This window comes from Petaurus breviceps, unplaced genomic scaffold (assembly GCF_028583685.1).
Source record: "Petaurus breviceps papuanus isolate PSGF00001 unplaced genomic scaffold, PetGlider_PUasm1.0 558, whole genome shotgun sequence".
NCBI classification, from domain to species: domain Eukaryota; kingdom Metazoa; phylum Chordata; class Mammalia; order Diprotodontia; family Petauridae; genus Petaurus; species Petaurus breviceps.
In genome coordinates this window covers 1,152,851-1,174,578 of record NW_027186376.1, presented here as the reverse complement: position 1 = coordinate 1,174,578, position 21,728 = coordinate 1,152,851, and the positions used below count along the sequence as shown (strand labels likewise).

Genomic DNA, 21,728 nt, shown 5'->3' with positions numbered 1-21,728 from the left:
AAAAAAAAAAAAAAAAAAAGAAATGAGGAGCAGACGGACTTTATAATAATCTGGAGAGACTTATATAAACTGATGTTGAGTGAGGGGAGCAGAACCAGGAGAAATCTGTACACAATCCCAGACACAACGTATGTGTGATGACTAACTTTGATAGACTGGGCTCCTCTCAGCAATGTAAGGTTATAAGATGACTCCAAAAGACTCACAACCCAAAGAGATGTCCACATGCGGAGAAAGAACTACAGAGTCTGAATGAAGAGTGAAACAAACCACTTGCTGTGTTTCTTTTTCTTATTTTGTTTCCTCTTTCCCACTGATCATTCCATCAGTTATAATCCTTCTGTACAACCTGATTAATGTTTAATGTGAAGGTATTTGTAGATCCTATATCTGATCGCTTAGGGGCGGCCAGGTGGCTCAGCAACTAAGAGTACCAGCTCCAGTGTCGGGATGACCTGGGGATCAAATCTGGGCTCAGATACTTATCACCACACCCAGAAATGACTGGCCGTGTAACCTTGAGCAAGTTACTTAACCCCGATTGCTTTAAAAAATAAATAAAAATATATCTGATTGCATGCTGCCATGGGGGGAGGGCGAGGAGGAGAGAGAGGGGATGAAAATTTGGAACTCAAGGGACTGTGGAACTAAATGTTATAAACTGAAAGTAAATAAACAAATTAATTAAAAAAAAAAAAAAGAAAACTTGGTTGCCTCCACTTTGGCTACTTGCCTGACTTCAAGCCTTAAGACAGAGATGGGGGGGGGCAGGGGAAACAAAGTCAAAGCTCTCAGGGGTTAGGCTGAGGCCCTGGTTCTCCCTCCTCCAGGGCAATAGTCTCCAAGAGCCAAAGGTCTTCCCCCCAACATGGATGGCAGGAGAAGAGGCACCAATCAGGACAAGAGAGGGTAGTCTGAGCAGGGCCACATCTGCCTGGACCAGATGTGCAAAGAGGTATCCAGACTCAATAATGTTAAAACCAAAGGTGCGTGACATAGCAGCCAAATGGTTTAGTCACAAATACAGGAGTTTATTAAGAATTTAAGATATGGTCAGAATCCTTTGGCAGGGGGTCAGGCCAAACATACTGCCTCACATTGGAGAAGGTGCTGCTGTCTTAGGGTTCAGGGGCAAGTTCTTGTTTGCTGTTTTTAAATAACAAAGAACTCCAGGAAATGGGCAAATTTCATTTCAGCTCTAGATTCCAAATCACTGTCTACATTAAACTCTCTGGCTCAGGCAGTTAGAGAAAAACAGCAAGCTTTTAGATTCTGTGTAGGGACTTTATTTTTGAGCAAGTGTGCTAAAAATTTTCCTTTTTAAAAAATTATTTGTAAATTAAAACATTCTATAAAGATAAAATAGATGAGGCATGTGAAAACAAAATGCTTAAGGAGCAGAGGCCGTTTCCCCAGTGGGATCCCCAAAGCAGTTGCTTCTTGGCTAAGAAGCAGAGCTCAATGCAGAAGTGACCCCCCTCAAGGAAGGATGAGTGACTGGCACGCCGTATAACCATCCTGGGGAGGTTCTGGCCATTAGAACTCAGCCAAGTATCGGGCCAAGCAAAGGGGAAATGATTCTAGGTGGATCTTCTACACTCCTCAGTAACCTCTGAACAGCTGCTGCCCTTTTCTGGCCACCATCTTTGCACTGTCCACACGGTACTGCCCCTTCTGCTTTTCTTCTAGCCCCTAAGCGTCGTTCCCCCTTCACCTTTTCAGATAATCCTCAAGGTACAAACGGTCTTTTCTGCTGGTGTGGAACAGATCTGACTTTGGAGCAGGTCACGATCTCACTGACGCTGGCAATAACTTCACGGGTGCAGCTTCTGCTGCGGCCTGGGGGCCACATCTCTCTGACAGTGAGCCTGGCTCCTGGCCCCTCTGTGCTGGACACAGCTGCGGGCAGTGCTTGGTGCCATCTCCCTGGGCTTCAGCTCCTGGGGCCACCTCCCGGCCGGCATCAGCCTCTGCCATCTTCACAGACGACTCTGTCAGAGTCCAAAGAATTTTCTTTTCTTACATTCTATTTCCATACAATCCTGAATCCTATATTCTGATGACTTTCTCTAATGCTCCAAAGCTGTATATGTTTATATATCTACCTAGCTGTGGTGCATTAAAGTCGAAATCCAAATGAGGATTCTGTTCTAAACGCAGGAACTAATCCAAATGAGGATTCTGTTCTAAATGCACGAACTAATCCATAAGACCTTGTTGCATTGTAAAAATAACACTGGACTTGAGATCAAGGAGCATTCCGGTCCAACATTTAATGGGCACAAATCACCCTCCCATTTCTGGATCTCACGTTTCCTGTATTTTGCGAGTAACACTAGTTGCAATATCTACTTCACATGATTGCTAATGAAGAAATTACTTCATTAAAAAAGTTATATAAATGGGAACTGTTAAGTAAGTATGGCCTGCTGCCATAAAGTTAAAGTGGGGAAGATAAAATTAATACACAGGGCACAGTTCAAAAGCAAGTACGGTGCTTTCAAACCATTTGGTACTATGTAAAAATACACTAAGAATTCAGAGATCAGCCCTCCAAAAAGCAAAAAAAAAAAAAATGCAGTTGGGGAGAAAAGAATAAAAAACAATTTAAAAAAAAAAGGGGGCGGCCAGGTAGCACAGTGAGTAAGAGCACCGGCTCCAGTGTTGAGAAGACCTGGAGATCGAATCCCAGGCTCAGACACTTAGCACCCACCCAGAAACACCTGGCCGTGTAACCTTGAGCAAGTTACTTAACCCCAATTGTTTAGGGGCGCCCAGGTGGCTCAGCAAGTAAGAGCAGGGGCTCCAGTGTCGGGATGACCTGGATCAAATCCCGGGCTCAGATACTCAGCACCACACCCAGAAATAACTGGCCGTGTAACCTTGAGCAAGTTACTTAACCCCGATTGCTTTAAAAAAAAAAAAAAAAGAATTCAGAGATCAACATAAACTGAAAGTCAGACAAGGCTTCATGAAACAGGCTGGGCCTTAGGCTGGGGTATTTGGGACAAGTCGGATCCAGACTGGCATCAGTGGAAGAGGAAAGAGCATGAACAAAAACTCAGAGGCAGAAGCCAGCGACTGAAGACCATAATGGATCCTCAGTCCATCTATCTGAGTCTTCCTTCTAGGGCACAAAAGCCACAGTCTCGGCAAGTATTTCCGGATTTTAGCAGGTAATGGGCACCTCCCTTGCCAAGGCCCGAAAGCGGGGAGGAGAGGGTTAGCTTCCATGGGCACACACTTCAGACCTTCTTGTCTCCAACGTCCCTGGCTCTAAAGGGCTACACAGGGTCTCCCAAATCATGCCTGCCCCTGCTCCAATGCCCTCCCCAGCAGCTGCAAAATGTTCTCACTGTCACAGATTTAAGGACGTTAGATATTCCTTAATCCATCGCCTTAAAACCTGATTTCACAGCCGCTTTATCCATGTTTTTCTTTGGCAATAACCATGGGATTCTGTTCTCTTAAAACCAATTCCTTAAATGCATCACATACCAAGAATCTCAACGCCACTAACCCAAACTATTTTCTGGAATTACTGAAAAGGTTTCTAGGAAGTTTGCATATAGTTCATTCTGGCCAATAAAACGTACGACTGCTACAGGAAAAGGGTCCTTTGCTGTTAACCTGTTTTCAAAAAGGCAAGGCAAAGGCAAATCGGCAGACTTTCCATTTGACTCCTGGCCCTGAAATGATTCCACTCTAAACTCGCTCAGAGTTTTGGCTGCCTGAAAGTATTCTATCGGTGCAAACAGCAGTTGATGAATTCACAGATAAAAATAGAAAACGCTTTGTCTCTTGGGGTAAAAAGAAATGATGAAAAATGCAGCCTGGTGAAAAGCTCTCTGTGCTTTTCCTGTCTGACAGTCAATCGAGATTAAGAGCTCTCAGCTGAGCAGAGAAGATCCCTTTCAAGGGAAAGCGAAACGAAAAGTAAAAACAAGAGGGAACCGGCATGTCAACAGAGCAGTGGCTGTGACCCCGCTTTTCTGACACTTGTGCATGTGGCTCGCACTGCCCCAAAGGCCAAAGGGCTTCTCTGACAGATTCACAGACATTCACAACACCAAAGGCATCCAAGGGTGGAGCCTCAATTAATGGGAACCTGGGCTGGGAAATCTTATCTGGGGTTTTCCCTTTTACTAAACAGCAGCCTCTAGAGTCCGCCCGTGGCTCCTTCACAACAAGGCCATTAAACTCACTCACAACTCTGGTCAGATCCGGTAAGTCCTGGGGGGGGGTCCTCCCTGAATACTGAATACCTCCCCCCACACCCACTGAGGGACAGATGAGAGCTGACAGTGTTAACCACCCCAGGGCCCAGGCTGCCGCTGGAGGAGCTCTGCTGGAGACCCTTCCAAACGTAGGAGTCTTAACGACTGTGCATCTGACCAAGCAACAGTCTACATACTGCCATATGACCCAAAGGAAACAATTACTAAAATTTAGACATTTTATCCACAGCACTCTCCCAATCTAGTAACCCTGTAAGTGAAACTAGCCTGGCACTGGCTGTTCTTGCCAGCCATGCTGGGGAAGAAGACCCAGTTTCAAATCCAGCCTCAGACTCTTGCTAGCAGTGTGACCTTGGGGAAGTCCTTTAACCTCTGTCTAGCGCCTTTCTCCCAGGATTGTTGTGAGCTCAAGTGAGACAGACAGTCTTTGCACGGCGCTGGGCACAGAGTGAGCACCATAAAAACATCAGCTTTCATTATCTTTAATGACACCATGGAGAATCTCCCCAGGAACCAAAGCCATGACAATTCCTCTTCATCTGCAGACTCAGCTCTCCTTCTTTCTAGATCCACTCGGCCTTCTCCCTCCCACAGCCTGCTCCCCAGTCCCCATGGCCCTTTACAGATGCCTGGAGTTGACTCCCACTTGCCAGTTCTCTGAATGCCTTGGGGCAGGTGAGCTGGTCCTGGGCACTGGGCAACGAGGTGCTTTCATCGTATTTATCTTGGGGTTCAAGTGTCCATTTGCCATTTTTGGTCCTGATCTTTTCAGTCCACAGACTAGTCATTAGAGCTGAGAAAATACAAGGAAAAATGAGAGGTCGGGGTTCCTGGCATCCACCCTGTGAACAGGTTTAAGAAGTTATAATCTCAGAAGCGAGGCCATCTCATTTAGCTCTGACCTGGGTTCCCTCTACAATGTTCCTGACAAATGGCCGGCCAGCCTCCACTCCCACGTCCCCGGTGTCTACAGGGACAGCGGGGCCTTGCTACGACGCACACACACCCTGTTCTCAGGGTAAGCACAGTCCACCGTCCTCACAATGGCCCCATCATTCTCCACCTAAGTGATTTCTTTAATCTATACATTCTTTGTTATTTCAATCTATCCTGATACCAATTAACATAGGCCCAGAGAAACTCCAGAGCTTCAGTGTTCTAGCATTAACCACAATTCAAAATAGAATATAAATTCACAGGAAGGAGAGTCAGGTTCAAGACTGAAGGACTCCATGGAGCAGAAGGCATTTGGTGTAGGTCTGGAAGGCTGGGGAGGATTTCAACCAGCAGAGAGCGAGGGAGGGTGGCTGGTGAGGTGGTCTCCCTAGGGAATGGGAAAGAAACAAGCCGTGCTTAACAGGAAACAGTGAGCCAAGGATGGGATGGTAAGGTCACTAAAGGGTGACCTGACTCACAATGATACCTGGATGGACTGTGGTAAAGAGAGGCTTCAGGGCCTAGGAGACAGGCTGGGCAGTGACTGGAACTGGTCAGGGTCGAGGGAGGGGAGGCCTGAACCATCACAGTCTGGTGGCCATGGAGGACAGTCTGAGGGAAGTACAGCAGCGATCAGGCCGAGAACACCACCAAAAGCCAACAGTAATCCTTCCCAGAGCATAGGCGGAGTATTGTCAAGAAGACAGCTGGTGTATGACCAATGATGGCCTTCCATGACCTGTGACTTGTTGGGGCGCAGCCATCTGGGCATCAGCCTCCTCACTAGACTGCGAGGTCCTGTGGGGCAGAGACTGCCTGTATCCCCAGGGCTCAGGACAGTGCCCAGCGCACATCAGGAGAGCCCAATAGGGTCTCATGCCTTCTCCTGCCCCCCACCCCACATGCAGCCCACACACATACTACCAGTGCAGTGTTTCTGTGGATGAGGACAAGGTTTGAGAACTTCTCTCAGTTCAGGCTGGAGGCGAGCTAAGCCACTTTCTGCTGTGTATTCAAACTCTGCCAAGTCTTATTTGATAAAAAGGAGGCTGTGGACATGAAGCAGGTCAGAAGGACAATGACAAGGCAGCTAAAAGCCGTTTTCAGTGATGATCTTGGGGCCCTATTTTAGCTCCCTCCCCAGCTCTCTGGCAGCCTGCCAAAGCCTCTGAGCAGAATGATGCCAGCACCCTGAAGGATGGTGAAGTAGGCCCAACAATCTCCGTACACAGAGGTGGGGAAAAGGAAATCTCACTAAGTGTGAATCTCTCACCTGTGGTCGGAGCCTAAGAGGGTGTCCTAAAGGCAGACACGCCAAGTCTAAACAAAGATGAGGCTCAGAAAAAAGAGGGGTAAGCCCACTGAAGAAGGGAGGAGAGAGAGATTTGGAAAGGAAGATGAAGGGAAAAAAGACCCTTTTCAAAGAAAAACCCAGCAAGAGGAAGTTATTAAACAAGACATACAAAACTAATTAACAGCTCTTCCGATCTTTTTTGCAATCATGTCAAACATATTTCCACATTAGTCACATTGTGAAAGAAGAAACAGAACAAAAGAAAAAAACCACGAGAAAAAAAGTGAAGAAAGTCGGCCTCAATCTGCACTCAGACTCCATAGTTCTTTCTCTGGATGTGGTCAGCATTTTCCATCATGGGTCTTTGGGAGCTGTCTTAGATCACTGTATTGCTGACAAGAGCCAAGTCTATCAAAGTGGATGGTCCCACAACGTTGCTGTTATTGTATTGAAAAGATCCACAGCTTAACAACTGACCCCCACCAGATTTTAAAAAGATGATGACATTGTCCTGTATCGAGCACCTACGTCCTCTTCCACTCCTTCACTATTTAAGGGACCGGACAGAGACTAAGTTACAGTATCTCCTGGTGGGTTTTCCCCTTTGCTGGCATATTCCATCTGTGGGGCGATGATTGACTCAATAAGATTTAGCAAGCATCTGAAGAGTCAAGTCTTGCAGGAGATTCAGATCTCCCTGGATGGCCTGGATTCCCCTGGTGCCTCTCAGGGGTGGGGAGCAGTCCTACCTCCAGGAATTGCTTCTTTGGAGGTATTCAGGCAGAGGCCAGATTTATGTCAGTGGGGGTGGCTTTTGGCTTATGGGTTGGGCTAGATGGCCACCAAGGTCCCTTCCATCTCCTCAAATTCTGGGACAAACGACTAAAGGAACCCATTCATGTTTGCACTTAGTAAAAATGAAGCCCAAGGACATAAAAGTTAGAGGTCAACAGAAAACTAGCTCACGTGGATTCAATCACCACCTTTGGGGCTGACTCTCAGACTCACACCGAGTCCTGAGCTCTCTCCTGACCTCCACTCTCACATCACTAATGAAATGTCCTCCCGTGGACAGCTCAAACTCTGCAAGCCCAAATCAGACAGGATCGTTTTTCCTCCCCAAGTCTTTCCCTCTTCCAAACACCCATATTATTGCTGAAGGAACCACTATGCTCCCCGTCATCCAGGCTCACAAGCTCAGCACCACCTTAAAGGGGAAAAGATTTCGGAGAATGTAAGATTGTGGACAGTTCAATTACCAAAAACAAGAGGTCCAGCAGGGCAGAAGAAACATAAGACCACATGTTATTATCTCTAAAATGTTTATGAGAAGCAGCATTTCTGGCACACAGTAGGCACCATGTGTTTACTGTCTGACACAGAAGGATGGACTGAGGACTGAACAGCTCTCAGCACCCTGGAGAGGTCCTCTGGGGAGGACCTGCAGGAGGGTGTACAAGAATCACAGGAAGGTGCGGCAGGGACTTCACCAAGCACAGGATTGCAGCGAGTATCCGACCGGATGAGCTCAGAGGCTCACCAAGGCCCGTCAGCCTTCCCTGTGCAGTCGTGGAGCACTGTGCCTGTGGAATACGCATGACCACAGGCTACCCAAGGGCCCAGGGGAGCTGCCAAGGAGGCTGCAGTGTTATCCATGATGACTCGTAAGAACACATTCAGGACCTGACCCAGAGATGGGTGGGCTGGCAACGGTCCATGACAAAATGCAGAGGGGGTGCCATCTGTACCCATGCCAGCTAAAACACCAACGTACTCAGTCGGGCAGCTTTTCCCCTGCTAGACCATAGGCACCTCTCTCTGCTCCTAGAATGGAGCTTCCTAATTGTGTGCCAAGTGAAGCGGTTAAGGCCATCATTAACCTGACCGGCCATTATCCAGGGCAAGGTTCCTGGAAAACATTGTGAATAAAGAATCTCAAAATTGAGGTTTTTAGGAGCTTAAGAAAAAAATGGGTTTCAGGGAAATAAATGAGTTACTACAAGGCAAAACCCACCAGGTTTGGTTATGGTATTATCTAAATTTAGAATGTTAAAGGTAGATTTATAATTACTGCCTTATCATATTTTCATGAATCACAACAGTTAATTTTTCTTTGCGCTGAATTATTTCTTCACTTTTGTTATAAATAGCAAAAGGTTTATTGTCAAAACTCAAATTTTAAAAAATAAAATGTTATGGTATTTTGCAGTCTTTGTGCGGCTGAACCTTTTCTCAGATTTTCAGAAACCCTGGGAGGAAAGATAAAAGGGCTTGTATAAGAATGAAGGTACAGGCCTGGGGAGAAGGTGTTTCAGGGCTAAGGGCATCCACACATCCAGGGTTCTGGGAAGCTTTCCATCTGGGCTGCAAGGGGAGCCCAGAAAAGTACCAAGGGGCTGCAAAATCCTAAGAATTCAACAGGTAAGAATTGCTACTGCCATTTTTTACTGCAGAACAAAGAGGGCTCTGAGGTGTCAGAAGATTCTGCGGTGAAGTCACAGAGGAAGGGAGAGAGAAGAAAACACACAAGCCCAAGCACCAAGACTGACCAGGAAGGGAGAAGCAAGGAGATCCAAGGGCATTTGGATACCAAGATTTCCTGAACCAAAAACGGGATGCACAGTCTGCCAAAAGAAATTTCTTCCCTTCATGAAACCTAAACCTTTTATTTTCTTGAAACTCAGACTGTCCCAGAAGCGACAGGGCACACAGCTACTGTGGGTGGGGGTGCACAATACGGGTGTCCAATGAGGTGGAGGGAAGGTGCTGGATCAGAGTTAGTAATGGGTAAGAAAGAAGCTGAGGCCAAATCCTTTTCTCTTCACTGTGTGGGAGCAGAGATGTGTGGGAAAAGACAAGAAGGTAGGTAAGATTTCTATTAGACAGGGTGCCCAGGGAGAGAGTGTCAGTCAATTCACCCTCCACACTGCTACCAAAATAATCCTCCTAAGACACAGATCCAACCATGTTTCTCTCCTGCTCAAAACCCTTCAAGAGCTCCCACTGTCTAGAAGATAAAATGGGAGCAACTTAGGTATGCCTTCAAGCTTACTGTATGCTATTTGCTGCCCTTATGGACATCACATGCCAGTCAAACTGGAAAACCAGACGTATCTCCAAGTATGAACTCTCTCTCTCAGGGCCCTATGAGGCCAACTTGCTGCCAGAAGCAGGCAGGGGGCTGACTTAGGAGCCTGACAGGACAGAAGAGACACCAGTCAGGAACCAAGGATGGACTAAAGCACTGAGAGAAGGAACGGAGAAGGGGCAGACAATGTTAACCAAGTTGCCCAATCTCATCCATTCAAATTGGATCCCCAGAGCACTGAGGGCAGGAAGGGGGACCATCCGCTCTCATGAGGACACTGACTCTCTTCGAACCCTGCCCTGGAAAGCCAGCCCATCCTTTCTCCCGCCACTGGCTGTTCCAGACACGGTCTTCAAGTCAGAGGCAAAGTGACAGAAATCTATTAGACAGGAAGACCCACCCATTTCCCATGACTGGTCTTTCTCTTCTTCCTGAAAGAAGGCAGAGGTGAGGATCTATTTTAGAAGTGTATCAATATGCACAAAGCAGACTCTTAATTCTAAAAATGACTGCAGAGTCTTGGTACTAAATCATTACAATCTCTCAGCAGTGACCTTAACTGGCTAATGAGACTTCTGTAGTAAACAAGGGTATTAAAACAATCAGCCGGCACACCCCCCTCATTTTACAGAAAAGGAAACTGAGAGCTAAAGGGGCCCCCACCAGAGCTCTGTGAACTTTCTCCAAAGTGAAGACGGTTCTTGATATCCCTCTACTGCCCTTTCATGGACCCAACCAGCACACCAAGGAACTATTTTCAGATATAACCACCTGTGTTTTTTTCTTTATTCCTTTTCAGTTGGCAAACCCCAAACTGCTTCAAATTCCAGTTGTTGACATTCTATTTACTGCTTGAACAACACCACCTAGATTAGCAGGGTAAGGTAGGGGTTTGACTTTAAAAAAGAATTTTCTTGAACTCATGTTATTTAAAGGCTTTTGGTTGGAGTGCTCGTCTCAGACTGACAACTCTTTATGGTCTGGCCACCCTGCACTGCTTCATTCCCTCCTACTTAACCAAAAACAAATCTTTTATTTCCCCTAAAAAGTCGCCTCAACAAAGCCCAGACATTAACTCAGAACATCCACGTTCCTTAACTATTTCTCTAACAAGGCTGGACGTCATACAAAAGTTGCAGTGGCTGGTACCCACAGCGGCTAATGTGCAGCTTTGGGATGCGGCCTCTGATCTGGGGCTGTGTGGAGGGAGCCCAATTCTTTGTGCCAATACCCATGGTGAAAGAATGGCCCTCTTCTTGTGCTTACTGGGAGCTGTTCAGAAGTTTTCAAGTTTAAAGTACCAATTACTCGAAGAGCTTAAAATAAGGGAAATGAAGGGGCCCTCCCTTAGGAATGCCAGAGTGATGAGTCACTGAAGAAAACTGGGGTAAGTGGGTAATGCAGTAAGGGAGCTGATCCCGTGGTTGCCTTCGGTATATCAGCTGTCTGCAAAAAAACCAAAACTGCCCACGACCCACTCAAGCACAAGCTCTGAAGCCACAGGAGGTCGGGACTCTCTTTTTCAGCTGATATATAATTGGTGGTGGTGGTGTTCAGACGCGTCCAACTTTCTGTGACCCCATTTCGGGGTTTTGGCAAATACTAGAGCGGCAGGCCACTTCCTTTTCCAGCTCATCTGACAGATGAGGAAACTGAGGCAAACTGGATGAAGTGACTTGCTCAGGGTCACAGAGCAAGTTAGCCTCAAAGGCTGGATGTGAACTCAGGTCTGATGCTCCACCTAGCTGCGCACCCAGCTGAGACGTGACACACTGGAAAGCTCTCGGGAAAGAAGGCAGGGGGCCCAGAGCACCCCGCTCCTAATAAGCCCAGGCCACACTTAAAGGCCAGAGCCCAGTCTGGAGAACTGAAGCCAGACCGGCCGCGAGACATGCACTGGGGATGGGGGAGTCAAGCCTCCAAGAGAAGAGCGCACAGAGCCGGCCGGCCCAAAATCAGGCCCCGTGGGTGCTGGGTCAGGCTCCCCCTCCGGGGAATGGGGGGCCGCCTCCCCGGCTTCCTGCTGAGCACCACACCGCCCGCTGGGAGCGAAGTGGGAGGTCACAACATTTACGAAAAGGCCCGTGCCAGGCTTCTGGGGAAGCCGGACGCTTCAGCTAAGAGGCCCCCTCCCCTGCCGGACCATCTGTTAGGGGAGCCCCTGGCTGGGGGGCCACAGGGTCCGTGCACCGTCGGCTCATGCTCTGCAAACGCAGCTCCTCCTGCAGCCCGGCTCAGATCTGAGCGAGAACAGCAGCGGCTGGAAGGCTCCCAACCCCCGTGCGCCTCTGGGAGGTGAGGCCACCTGGCCGGGGTCCCCCAGCACCGGGTGTCAGGGGCTGCATCTGTACGCCAGGCCCGGCTCAAGCCCCGCCCCGCGCGACGTCCGGGCCCCGCCCCGCGCGTGCGCCGCCGCAGGCCGGGAGGGGAGGGGGGGGGGGGGGGGGGGGGAGGGGGGGGCTGGGGTAGGGGGGGGGGGGGGAGGGGAGGGGAGGGGAGGCCTTCCTTGGATCTCGGGTCTGTAGGTTTAAACCTCTCAAAATTCCAGAGACGTCGTAACCCCAGGCAAAAGCCGGCCCGACCTGGCCCTCTTTCCCATGGAAACCTACCGCCTCCGTATGCCTCAGTTTCCCCAACTGTAATCCTCCCCCGCCCAGGGCTCCGAGGAGCCGGCACGCAGCAGGCGCTCTATAAAGGCTGGCCGGCCGGCATCCCCGCCGCGCCCCTTCCCCCTCTCACGGCCCCGCAAAGGCCCAGCTGCGGTGCGGACGGGCCGCCCGGGGCCGGCTCCGGGGCAGAGCCACCGCAGCCCCAGACCTCGCCCGGCCGCTCCGCTTTCCCACCGTGGGTCGCTACGTAGGCCGGGAGGGGTCTGAGAACCGGGGCGGCTCCGGGAGGGCCTCCCATCGCTAAGCAGGGACAGGGGCAGCACCGTCCCGCGGGGTCATGTGGCCGGCACGCAGCGCCGTGAGGTGTGCTCCCCGAGCGGGGCACGGAAGGGCCCTGTCTCTGCCACGTCTAAGCCAGGCCAGGGCAGCTGCCCGCGGGACCGACCTGGGCAGCGTGCTCCGTCCCGGAGCCAGGCCGGCACAGGCAGGGCCTCAGGCCAGCGAGGGAGCCAAGAGGCCGGGCAATCCGGGTAGGGGGGGGTGGCGGTGTGCCTGGGGCACGCCGAGTGCGAGGGCGTGCAGACGGGAGCAGGAGGCGCAGCCGGGGCTGCCGAAAGAGGGGAGAGGCGGTAAGGAACCAGCCCCCCAGGAAGGAAGGGGGGAGAGGGGCCTGCAGCTTGGAGGGAGGCAGAGGCGTGCTCTCCTCGGCCTTTCTGCAGCCTCTGACAGTGTGGCTCACTCTCCGTCTTGGGGCTTCTCCTCTCCAGGCCTTGGGGGTGCAGCACTCCCCCCGCCCCCATCTCTCCGTCTCGGTTCTCCTCCTCCTTCTCTGACCACTCCTCCTAGTCTCCTTTGCTGGATTCTCCTCCAGATCAGGGCCTCTAACCACAGGTGTCCCTCAGGGCTCAGCCCTGGGCCCTACCATCACTGACCCCTCAAATCCACCTTTCCTGCTGTAGTACCTGGCCCCATTCTCTCCCACCCCCCAATCAGCTCTCCTGCTCGGAGGTGGGTGGGCGAGGGTGGGAATTTCAAGGTGTGTGCTGACCAATCACTGATTTTGTCAAGTTCCTGCTTATGTAATACCTAACCGTTGGCCACCTGACATCCCTTTAAAAGCTGAGGCTTTACCTGAGAACTCTGCTGTACGATCTGGGAGGTGCCCTGGCAGCCCACCAACATGTGGCCAGATCAGCCAGCATGGCACCAATAAAGGGTCCGCTTCTAAATTGTTACTTGGATCTTGCTCGTGTGTTCTGGGTACAACTGCCTCGATTTCTCTGCTGACCACCAATCTCGTGTCCAACAGCCTTCCGGACACTTCAAACTGGATGTCCAAGAGACATGTTGAATTCAACATGTCCAGAACTGAAGCCCTCCCTGCCTCCTCCCTTCCCTCTTCCTGTAGTGGGGGACACCACCCTTCCCATCCCTCAGGCTTCCACCCTTGGAGTCATACTTAATTCCTTACTCTCTCCCGGCCCCACCTCCATATGCAATATGGCTGCAATGGCACAAGGCCCGTCACTTTCTCCTCTGCAGCATCTCTCCTCTGACATACTTCCCTCACCCTGGTGTAGGGCCCTGGTCACTTCATGCCTGGACTACTGCCATAGCTGCTGCTTGGTCTGCTTGTCTCAAGGCTCTCCCCTCTTCAGTCCATCCCCCCTTCATCCACTAAAAAGGCGTTCATAAAGCATGAGTCCAATCCTGTCACTCACTCAGTGAACTCCAAGAGGTACCTATGGCCTCCCTACTCCCTTTCCTGTCTTCTTTTCCCTTACAACATCTACTCTTCAATCCAGGGACCCTGGCCTCTTGGCAATTCCATGAACAAGCCCTCCCATTTCTCAGCTCTGGGCGTCTTCTCTGGCTGGCCCCATGACGAGAATGCTGGCTCTTCTCAGCTCTACCTCCTGGTTCTGTGGCTTCCTTCAAGGGACAGCTAAAACCACCATCTACAGGAAGCCCTTCCTGATTGCCTTAATTCTAGCACATTCCCTGTTGACTCTTTCTTTCTCTTTTTCTTTTTGGAGGGGGGCAGGGCAATTAGAGTTAAGTGACTTGCCCAAGGTCACATGGCTAGTTAAGTGTCTGAGGCCACATTTGACCTCAGGTCTTCCTGACTCCAGGGCCACCTCAAGGCCCCTCTTGACTCTTTCTGATTCATGCTGTATATGGCTTATTTGTGTAAAGCTCTCTGTATGCTGCCCTTCCCATTAGACCAAGTTCCTTGAGACGATCTTTTGCATTGCCAGCGCTTAGCTCAGTGTCTGGCATGTAGTTAGGCCCTTAAGAAATGTTTACTGATGAATTATGAAGTCTTAGGCAAGAAGCCAAAAGTCACAAAGGATCAATTTGTGTTTCCTCACTTTATCCACTGAAAACAAAGGACGTATTAAAGTTAATTTGGGATCTGGACAACTGATGAACAAGGTGGGCTCTAAGAACGGGTTCTGGATTTCTTGATATAAAGAACACAGGATGGACAGATTTCCTGCCCATAAATGGAGCAGATCTAAGGAAGCCCAGTTGCCAGGCATGCTGCAAATCAAATAAAAATGTCTTTAAACTAAAAATTTTGAGGAGGAAGAAGACTGCCTGTGTTTCTCCCCTGGGTCAGATACTACAAAAGGTAACCACAAAAAGGAAGAAAAGCAGCTTGAAACCCCACAATGCCCAGGAGAAAAAATCCATGAAAGGAGTAAAACCCAATGGCCTCAGTCAATGCAGAAAAGCCCCAAGTTCAGGCCACAAACAGGAGGAAGTAGTTGTACTAAAACAGAAACTTGGTGGGATGAAGCCCAGGACTGGCCTGTGGCTCCAGATGTATCAATTCAAGCGAAACAGGACAGTTGGCTAGGGGGCACAGTGAATAGCGCACCAGCCCTGGAGTCAGGAGGTCCTAAGTTCAAAAACTAGCCGTGTGACCTTGGGCAAGTCACAACCCCAACTGCCCTCCAAAAAGAAAAAAGAAGTAGGACCGTTATAAAAGGGGGGGCTGTTAGGGAGGGGGGAAGCAGAGAAGAATATTGTGTATGAAGAAGGTGTGCACAGAGAAGGAAATCCAAGAACCAAAAGTGTGAAGTTAAACAAAAGAAATCTGGATGAAGGTCAAAGGAGGAAGACACACATGCCACTTGTCTTTGGAACATGCTGGAAACCACCTGCACAGAAGGAGGAAACATAATGAGTTTGGGAAACACGACCTAAGCCTAGCACATATAGGCGTGAGATGTAACCAGCCTTGTGCCTGCCTCAGTGATAACTTCATCCTTAAAGTCAGGAAAACAAGGAGGAAATCCATTCTGGATCTAATTCTCACCACCAGGGGAGAAGCTGATGGCTAGGGTGAAAATGCCCTTGGAGGGAAGTGGTCACCCCATGCTGGAGCTGCTGAGAGAGAAGAGGAAGTATGGATAAAGTCTGCCATACCCTAGCTTTGGGAAAAACAGATTTTTAAAAGTTCAGAGGAAAAATAGGTAGGATCCCATGGATTCCTAGCAAATGCTGCAGGGGAAGTCAGTCCAGGAGAGACTAAAGTGGAATTCTGAAGACCCAAAGGGAAACAAGTTCCATGAAAAGGAAAAACCGGGATGTCCAAAGAGACTTGTTCATCCTTCATTTTCAAAGAGAACAGATATTCACAGCGATGTCAACTTGTGCACGAACTGGATTTCAGTGAGGCCAAGCTGCACAAAGTTACCAGACTCTCTCTTCAAGTCATCAAAGTCCACTGGAAAGACAAGTCAGGATGATCAACTGATGCAGTCAGTGTAACCCTGACACCGTGGAGGTCTCACCAAACTGAGAGCACTCCACAGCACCTGCTTCTGCCATGTTCACTGTTCTCATCTGCCCATTCCACCAAAGAAAGTCTTCACCCGCTTGGCGTAAACAGCAGATTTTAATAGGAAATACAAAAAAATAATAGAAGAATTTCAGGCTATGGCGCAGTCCTAGGGATGGTTGGTTTTCTGGCGAGAGGGGGTATCTTTTTGGCTATCCAAGTATTCACTAAATGCCTAATCCATGTATGTATGTGTGTATGTGTGTATGTATGTGTATGTATGCATGCTTCCATCTATCATCTATCTACCTATCTAACCTGGGTAGCTATATTTGGATTGAGCAGGCTCACTGAGCCAACTGTTAAATCAATCAATAAACACTTATTAAATGACCACTCCACTCCAGGCTCTGTGCTAAGGGATGGAAACTGTACTTAAGGCTGATAACTGAGAACAGACAGAAGGTTAAGCTTTCTTGGCATAGGCAGATGACTTTGATGATGAAAATGACAGGGGCAGTTAGGTGGTACAGTGAATAGATCACTGGCCCTGGAGTCAGGAGGACCTGAGTCCAAATCTGGTCTCAGACACTTAACACTTACTAGCCGTGGGACCTTGGGCAAGTCACTTAACCCCAACTGCCCTGCCCTCCCCCTTCCGAAAAGCAAAAAGAAAAAGAAAGAAAATGACAGATGGGGGAGTGGTGAGTCCACAGATATAACTAGACAGCAAGAGAGCACCCTGATGCCCTGCATGAATTCCCATCAAAGGCCCAGACAGACACCATCCTCAGGTCCTCAAAGAGCTGTGGGTCAGTGATACAGGAGAGATTTTGAACAAGGAGAGAGAGACCACAAGCCTGGAGAAGAGCACAGAATGTGCTGGTCTTCAGAGAGAGGAAAGAGAACCGAGCCCCTGAGCTACTACTGTCCAATGAGCTTGGCTTCAATTCTTGGAAAACTTCTAGAATGGATCATGAAAGAAACGAGAGGAAAGCATGCGGATGGAGAAGAGCCAGCATGAGCAGCAAGAACAGCTTATGCCAAACTAAGCTCAGGACTGATTTTAACAGTATGTGAAACCAACAGAGGGCCAGGCTTTGGATGTTGGTTCTCTGCATCTTAGCAAAGCTCTTGATAAAGTTTCCTAAGCCATCACTGTGGAGAAGATGGAGAGATATGGATTAGACAAAAATAAAACCCAGTGGATTCACGAGGGGCTGGAATGGCCAGACTCAAAGAGCAGTTGGACATTTTTATTAATCCCTTGGATAAAGGCAGAGAAGGAATCCTCATAAAATCTGAAAATGACATAAAAATGGACGAGAGAGTCAGCATCCAAGATCTGAGCAGGCTGGAGCACTGGGATCTCGGGCAAGTCACTTAACCCCAATTGCCCTGCCCTAACTATAGTTAGCATAAACTAACAAGATGAAACAAGTCATAAATGGGTGTGCACACGTGTACGTACACATGCACGCACGCACACACACACACACACACACACACACACACACCATATCGAGCCACAATTATCAAGAACAAGCCACAGAGGTTTTAATTCACTGTAAGCTCAACATGAGCACATGGCATCTTGGGCTGCTTTGAGAGAGGCCAGAGTTCATTGTGCTCAGTTCTGGGGCCCAAGGTTTAATGAGGACATTGACCAGCCAGAGTGTCCAAAGAAGGACAAACAGGATAGTGAAGGGTTTTGAGTCTGTGTCACAGGAGCACTGGTTAAAGGAATATATTTAGACTGGAGGACATGAAGACAGCTATCTTCAAGGACCTAAATGGCCATCAAGTGGACAAGGGATTAGATCTGTTCTAACCAGCCCCCAACCTGCAGCAATGGATGGGAAGTTACAAAAAGGTAAACCCCCTAACAGTGAGAGCTGTCCCAAGGCAGAATGAGGCTGCCTGGAGAAGTAGCGGTTCCCCACTATCTGCCTGATGGTTTACTAGCTATGTTCTAGTGGGTACCCCTCGGCTGGACTAGATGATCAATGAGGTGGGCCCTAGCCCTTCTCAACCTCTAGTGTTAGCTCAGAGTACTTCCCTACACATGCTCTCTCCAATCCAAGTGGTCAGATCGCCCACATCAAGCATACATGCTCTCTGCCCCTTCAACTCCCAGAATCGTTTGCTTGTTGCAAAGCCTAGTTGGGCAAGGACCATCCCCCACCTCAAACAGGGGTTAGCTTCTCTGAGTCTTCTTGAAATAATTGCATCTGTACTCTGAATTACCCTTACAGAGGCCCTCAACATAAGCTCCCTGAAGGTAAGGGATCCAGGAACTGTTTTGTCTTTGGGGTATCAGGGACAGAGCAAGCATTTAATGTTTGCTAAAAGGAAAGTGCACACACACATACACATACACACACAGACATTTCTCCCTTGAAGGTACTTCTTATGGTCCTTTATGCAGAAGAAATAAAAAATAAAATAAAATCAAGAACATTAGTGGCAAATTTATTGTTGTAGCACATTAGAAATAAAGTGCAGTGTCGCTAATATACAGAGTTTAATAACTGGGTTTTATTAACCACAAGGAAAAAATACGGATGAACAAAAACCGAGAAACGATTTTGACACAACATAATGAAAAATTAAAGCACAGGGAAGATAAATGTCTACAACTTCAGCTCTCTTAAGTATTACAAAAAGGGTGCTCAGACCCTAGGAGATCGGCTCCAAAGGGCAGAGTTAAGAGCCAAAAAGGGTGTCATCCTCCTCATTTACAAATGAATACGTGGCTTCAGTTTAAAGCTAATTGTCAGTACTCAAATCTTCTATGTCCAAATTTAAATTTTAAAACAATCCACCAAAAAACCCCAAATCATAAAGTTTGTAAACTTAATTTTGAGAAGTATTATAATTCAATTCAATTCTAATTCAACAGCTTAAATTTATAAAAGTCTATCATTTAACAACAGAAAAAGAAAGCTCAATTAAGAAACTTTTTACTTCCTTTTTTTGTACTAATTATCCCTCAAAAATACTCCTTCCAGAAGCTTCTGCTAAGTAAAAAAAATCCAATTTTAATATTTTAATTTAATATTTTAAGAAAAATAATAAAGCAGCCAGCAATACAATGATGAAGAACAACTGCTAACACTTGAAGATGCTGTAAGAAGTTAACAACCCGCCACCAGGCTGTGGGAACAAAACCGAACCTTGATGAAGCATGTAGAACCCGTAGCAGACCACGATCCGCTCTACTCCAAGAAGGTTCTTAGGATAGTTACAGTAGCTCATTCAGGGTGCAGGGTGCGACTCTGAACCAAGTCGTTCTAATAATCACCACTGTTCGTGACAAATCCCTGTTTGTGCTGTGTTGCAGCCGACTCCAGCCGTATCCTGGGGCCTTTCCTGTGTAATACTCATTCTAAACTCTTCAGAGAATGCAGTGGGCTGCGTCTTACAATAAACAGAATATACTGTTATTAAAGAGATGAACCTTAAAGATGTCAAAAGATGTAACAATGCTGGGGGAGGGGGGAAGCCTATAGAACTCTGAATTTGTACAACCAATCTGGAAAGTAATTTGGAATTATGCAAAGAAAGTAAAAATGCCCACATGCTTTTACCCCGAGATTCCACTTCTGGGCAAGCGAATAATAAAGAGAAAAGCTCCCCATACACGGCAGTGCCATCTGAGACAGCAAATACCTGGAAACAACAGTGAGTCTCATCAATTGTGGGATGGCTGACAACCGTAGTACATGAATGAAATGGAGTGCCATAAGCAACTATGAACCTAATGAATACAAAGAAGCATAGGAAGACTTTACAGGAACTGATAAAAAGTGAAATAAGCAGAACCAGGAAAACAAAACATACAGTGAGAATAACATTGTAAATGTAAAAAAAACCAACAGCAGTAGCAGCAAAAGCTTAGCTGAAATACTGGGAAATTATGATCAAAGAAGAGACATGAGAAGTACTTCTCCCTGCTTTGCAGTTTCTTGGGGGGGGGGGGCTGGACATCATATGTTGGTTAGTTTTGCTAAAAAGTTTTTCTTCATGTTTCAGAAAAATCTTTATTTATAAGGGTTGGCTGTCGGGCAGCAGGCTGCAGGAGAGTTATGGTGGGAAATGTAGGAGAAATGAAAATAAAAGTTATTCATAAAAATATACTTTTCAAAAAATATGGCCCTTTTTCAAGAAAAAGTTTGGGGATCGCTAAAATAACTTCAATTTCCCCAAAGCCCCCAGTCTGCACTTCCTGTTCAACAATGGGCTTTAACTCACTGTCCATTTGCTATGTTTATTCAAAATGGACACATAATAAATTGACAGGCTCTAAGGGTTGGCTATTTAATTGAATTCCATACTATGGACAATAGGAATTCTTCATCCATTTGGCTTTTTCTGTAAGAATGCTTAGGATATACATGTACAAAAATATTTACAGCAGCTGTTTTTGTGGTAGCCAAGAACTGGAAACCGAGGAGATGCCCATCAGTTGGGGAATGGCTGAACAAGTTGTGGTATATGAATGTAATGGGATACTACTCTGCTATAAGAAATGAGCAGCAGGTTGACTTCGGGAAAACCGGGAAAGACTCACATGAACTGATGCTGAGTGAAGGGAGAAGAACCAGGACAACATTGTACACAGTAACAGCAACACTGTTGGATGATCAGCTATGAACAACATAGCTCCTCTCAGCAATAAAATGATCCAAGACAATTTCAAAGTATGCATGATGGAACATGCTATCCACATTCAGAGAAAGAACTGATATAGTCTGAATGCAGATAAAAGCATACTATTTTTGATTTTTTTGTGTGGTTTTTCCTTTTGGTCTCTCTCTTCTCTCACAATATGACTACTACAAATATGTTTTACATGATCGTCCACATATAACCTATATCAAATTGCTTACCATTTTAGGGAAGTGGAGGGGACGGAAGGAGGGAGACAATTTGGAACTTAAAATTTTTAACAAATGAATGTTAAAAATTGCCTTTACATGTAACTGGAAAAAATATAATACCATAAAAAAAGAAAGCTAAGGCTAAACTATTTTGAATAGCCTGTATCTGAGACAGGATTTAAACTTGGGTCTTCTTAACTTCCAACTTTCTGGACTGGCTGCTCTCGTCTCCCTGGATTATAATCTGGTTAGAGAAGTCCAAATCCTCAGCAAAGGCTGTGTGCTTCTAGTCCCACTTTTCAGCCTTGTAAGGCATCACTCTTCTTCATTCCAACTGCTCCCCCTCCCCTAATCCCTGGAATGCATGCTCTTCTCACTTCTGCCTCAAAAAGTCCTTCCTTTGCATCAAAGCTGAGCTCAGGCACCATCTCCTACAGAAAATCTGTTCTCATCACCTAAGAAATTACTTTGCATTCACTTAGAATATATTTGTATTGATGTTTCTAACTCAAGTATACTTTTCTCTCTCAATCAACTAACAAGTACTTAAGAGCCTAATCTGTGCTAGGCAAGGGGTACAAATAGGTACAAAGAGTCAAACTACCCCTCCCCTCCCCACAATAAGCCTGCATTCTATCTGAAAGGCCAGGGCCTATGAGAGGTGTGTGTGTCAGCACCAATTTAAGGTTAATGAAACACAGCTACCCAAGGCAGTGTGGGGAGGAGGGTGCTGGCACTGGGAAGGGTAGTTTCAAAGATACTCAAACCTTCATGAAGACAAGCTTCCCCCAAGGAAACACAAGCTCTCAAGGATGAGGACGGCTCTGTGTTCATCCTGTTACTGCTGGGGTTTTGCCTGATGTAGCCTCAGTTCTTTACCCGCTGTGTGA

The 21,728-nt window shown here is 47.5% G+C and overlaps 2 protein-coding genes and 1 long non-coding RNA gene across 7 annotated transcripts in view; all 3 read right to left on the bottom strand.

Annotated features, from left to right (window-relative positions):
• The window catches only part of ADSL (adenylosuccinate lyase), a 300,844-nt gene that overhangs the window by 227,856 nt on the left and 51,260 nt on the right, over positions 1–21,728 (bottom strand). The window lies entirely within an intron of this gene.
• The window catches only part of TNRC6B (trinucleotide repeat containing adaptor 6B), a 230,321-nt gene that overhangs the window by 195,655 nt on the left and 12,938 nt on the right, over positions 1–21,728 (bottom strand). The window contains exon 2 of one of the 5 annotated variants that reach the window (XM_069102858.1): positions 1,715–1,991. The exons of the other annotated variants lie outside the window; for them this stretch is intronic. The gene's annotated coding sequence lies outside the window, so the exon portion shown is untranslated. The remainder of the gene's footprint in view (positions 1–1,714; positions 1,992–21,728) is intronic. 5 annotated transcript variants of the gene reach the window in all.
• On the bottom strand, positions 18,412–21,722 carry LOC138173014 (uncharacterized). Its single transcript, XR_011171297.1, has 2 exons — positions 19,628–21,722; positions 18,412–19,375 (listed from the first exon to the last, which is right to left on the bottom strand). It is a non-coding gene; the product is annotated as an uncharacterized lncRNA (long non-coding RNA).